Here is a 3,801-nt window from a genome sequence, read left to right as displayed (position 1 = left end):
GACTTGGGCTTCCCTTACCTGTAGCAGTAACTCAATAATATACCTTTTTTTTTTTTTTTTCATTTTCTGTCTCACTGTCTTCATGCTCTCATTTTTTTTCTGGGATTACTTCCCAAATAAACTGCCTGCACTCAAGTCTTTGTCTGAGGCTCCGCTCTCAAAGGACCCCAAACCAAAACATGTATACACCTTATTTTTTCACTTGATATATCTTATAGTTTACATGATGTCAGCCCATATAATCTGCCCTCCTGTGTCTCATGGCTCTACAGTACTCCACTCCATGGTGTATCATGGTTTGTTTGTTTGTTTTTCTATTATAAATACTTTATTTCAACTGGAAGGTACAATCTCTCAGGGGCTTCATAGTTTAAAAAGCTACAGTCACACTGTAAAATAGTGCTGTAAATGGAACTTCCTGGCTTAGAACATGTACATTTCTGCACAGTCTTTATGGAATCTGTACAACAAAATATCTTCTGCCTTTGCTCCAATTAATTGTTCTTGTATGTATGTTGCTTTCTATTCCAGTATATCCAGAGTGGTGAAATCACAAGTCCAGCCACGTAACCAAAGGTCGCTCCAAGCGTACAGGAGATGGGCGATACCTGCCAAGGTCTTTCCCAATCGAGTGGAATAGGAGAGGCTCCAAACCATGTTCCTATAAAGCTAGAAATTGTAGTGATCTGAAGGCTGTTCTCCCAAATGGATGTAACTCCATTTCTACTGAAAACTCTTAGCCATGCTTTGATGTTTGGTCCTAACAAACACAAACAAGGTACAGTAGTAAAGGTAGACAAAATAATTGCAAATAAAAATGTTTCCAACACCAACTCTATGAGTGGTGCTCCATATAGAACAAAAATCACATGAAAGAAGAAACATGACATAAGAAAGTAGATACAGCATTTCAAAAACCTGGTTACCTTGTATGATAATGAACTTCTTTTAGAGGATGCATTTGGTTTCACTACTAAATATAATACTAGATTGATGGCAGTTACAAAAACAGAACAGATGCACAACCATGTCAAATGTGTTTCCAATATTGAGAAGTTCTCCAAGAAGAATGTTGGAATGAAGATGCTTAGGATAATTGAAAATATGCACAAAAGATGGGTATACAGTAGTCTCTTGATATCAGTATCTTTCATGGTGTTTTCTTGAGAGGCTATCTAACGTTCCGCCAGTGGAAGAGAAGCGGGGGTTACTACCTCCCCCCCATCAGGTATGACTCGCCGCCCTGGCCACCGCCTGTATCATGGTTTTTATAACTGTATCCCCCATCAGTGGATATTTAAGCTGTTTATAGCCTTTTGCTATTGTATACAATGTTTTTTTTAAAAAAAGATCCCTATGCACACATCTCTGTAAGACAAATTTCTAGAAATAAAATGGATAAGGCAAAGGGTAGTCATGGTAGTCTTTAAATAGGAAGCATCCCTGATATGACTGAACTGTAAAATTTTACCTGTACACACAGTTTTTTAGTCATAAATGCAATGTGAATGATGTGCGGTTGTCCCTATCAGAGTTGATCCTAGGTGCAACCCTATACCCTAAGGCTCCTTCTGCTCAATTCTCTAGTCCCCTTTTCTATGGGATCCACCTGCCATCTTGCTGTGACCTCAAACACAATCAGGAAGAGGCCTTGTGAGAGAGAGAGTAAGAACACAAGCTAAAACAGACAAATAGCAAAAGAGGGAGAATATATATAAAACCACTAACTGGTTGCCAGAAAATTTACAAAATAGTTCTCCTTTTCACAGAAGGAGGAAAGAACATTGGACTCAGAGTCAGGACACATAGGTCCTAGGTTCTAGCCCTCCCTTTGCCAAACCAAGGGGTTGGATAAGGTAGTTTTCCCTTTGCCTCAGTTCCCTCATTTGTAAAATGAAGGGGCAGACCTAAATTATTCTCTCTAAAGCCCTTCTCGCTGATATTCCAAATTTCTATGACTCAAGCAGTTTGTAGAAAGGGCCACCTTATACTTGTATCAGGTATTGAATCAGCTCCCATGGAATAATTCCAAGGTGTCAACCCATCCACCATCTACTTAAAAAAAAACTTCAACAACAGGCAGATGCTAGAAACTACTGTGTATGCTGAGGATCACTTCAGATCACAACAGAAATGCAAATAACTCAAGAACAAATGCAAACATTTCCTTGTAATATTTGATAGAAGTAGAGCTCTACAGAGCACACTTTGGGAAAAATGTTTTAACCCCACAAGCAGCTGGAGCTCAGGCTTTAGAATCAGGAGGACCTGAACTTAAATCTGAGTTCTGGGGCGCCTGGGTGGCTCAGTCAGTTAAGCAGCCCACTCTTGATTTTGGCTTGGGTCATGATCTCAGGGTTGTGAGATAGAGCCCTATTTTGGCTTTGTGCTGGGCATGGAGCCTACCTAAGATTCGCTCCCCCCTCCCCCTCTGCCCCTCCCCTCACACTCTAAAAAAAGTAATTAAAAAAAAACACTTTGAACCTGAATTCCTCTGCACATACATATGGCCTGGAACTAGTTATTCTGCAGAAATGAGACAAATAAGCCATTTTGTGAGGCTGCTGTGAGAACCAGAAGAGGTGATAGTGAACTTGAGTCTCAGGCTGAATGTTAGTTTGCAAAGACAGTGGTAAAGGAAAAACGTCAGTCAAAGTTCAGATGAAGTGGTTGACTTTCATTTGGTAGCCAGGTTAACCTGTAACACACACACACACACACACACACACACACACACACACACACACACAAACACACATTTTAAAGAGCTAATACTTGCTACAGACTGTTTGTCACCCTTATTCATTCACCCTTATTCATTCACAAATGTGATGGTATTAAGGGGTGGGCATTTGGGAGGTGATTAGGTCATGAGGGTGGAACCCTAATGAATGGGGTTAGTGCCCTTATAAAAGAGACCCCCAGAGAGCTCCCTTGCCTTGCCAACCATGTGAGGATGTGGCAAGCAGATAGCCATCTTTGAACCAAGAAGTGGGTCTTACCAGACACAGAATCTGCCAGCACCTTGACCTTGGACTTCCCAACCTCCAGAACTGTGCAAAATAAACATTTGTTTATAAGCTGCTGAGTCTATAGTACTTTTGTTATAGCAGCCCCCACACACAACTAATGCTATATGCTAATCTTTCACCACTTAACCATTCTATTGCTATGAACATTTAATGATTTCCAAACTTTACTTCTATAAATAATGAGTCAATGAACATCTCTATACACTCATCTTTGACAGCATCACTTAATAGGTCCTAACCAGATGTTAGACAACCAGAACTTTTCAGGGGGGTCACGCAGGCAGCTAGAGTTTAATTGCACAAGACACAAGTCAACCCCAATTTCATCCAAAAAGCATTTACTGAGTTTCTAGATGCCAGGCACTACCCAGGCACACTTCATATCATCTTACAGTGCTTCCCTAAATGGGTACAGGTATACCTCTTTTTATAAAATGAATGCGGTTTCGTGGTGTAAATTGAATTCATATGAAATGGGAGAGAGGAGACAAGAGCTGAGGTTTAAATATGACTATGTCTCAGCCTACCATAGACCAGGAGGTGAGAGGAAGCTCTTCCGAGAAGTGAGAGGAGAGAACAGAAGAGTGGAATACAAAGGACCCCAAACCGAATGTGGAGCATCCTGTTTCCTCCCATCATCAGAACATGAGTCCAGCCACCTGGGTGCAGTTTCACCATAATTTATTCAACTCATCAACTATTTACCGAGCATCAATTATAGCCACTAATAACTCAGCTGTCATTCACTGAGGCAGAATAGTGTAGGGAT

The 3,801-nt window shown here is 40.8% G+C and overlaps 1 pseudogene; it reads right to left on the bottom strand.

The window, feature by feature from the left end:
* Positions 1-489: 489 nt before the first annotated feature.
* Positions 490-1,154, bottom strand: LOC112822724 (phosphatidylinositol-glycan biosynthesis class F protein pseudogene; annotated as a pseudogene).
* Positions 1,155-3,801: the final 2,647 nt, after the last annotated feature.

Source organism: Callorhinus ursinus, unplaced genomic scaffold (genome assembly GCF_003265705.2).
Source record: "Callorhinus ursinus isolate GAN/ISIS: 27379988/994484 unplaced genomic scaffold, GSC_fseal_2.0 scaffold8, whole genome shotgun sequence".
NCBI classification, from domain to species: Eukaryota; Metazoa; Chordata; class Mammalia; order Carnivora; family Otariidae; genus Callorhinus; species Callorhinus ursinus.
This window is presented reverse-complemented; position numbering and strand designations above follow the sequence as displayed.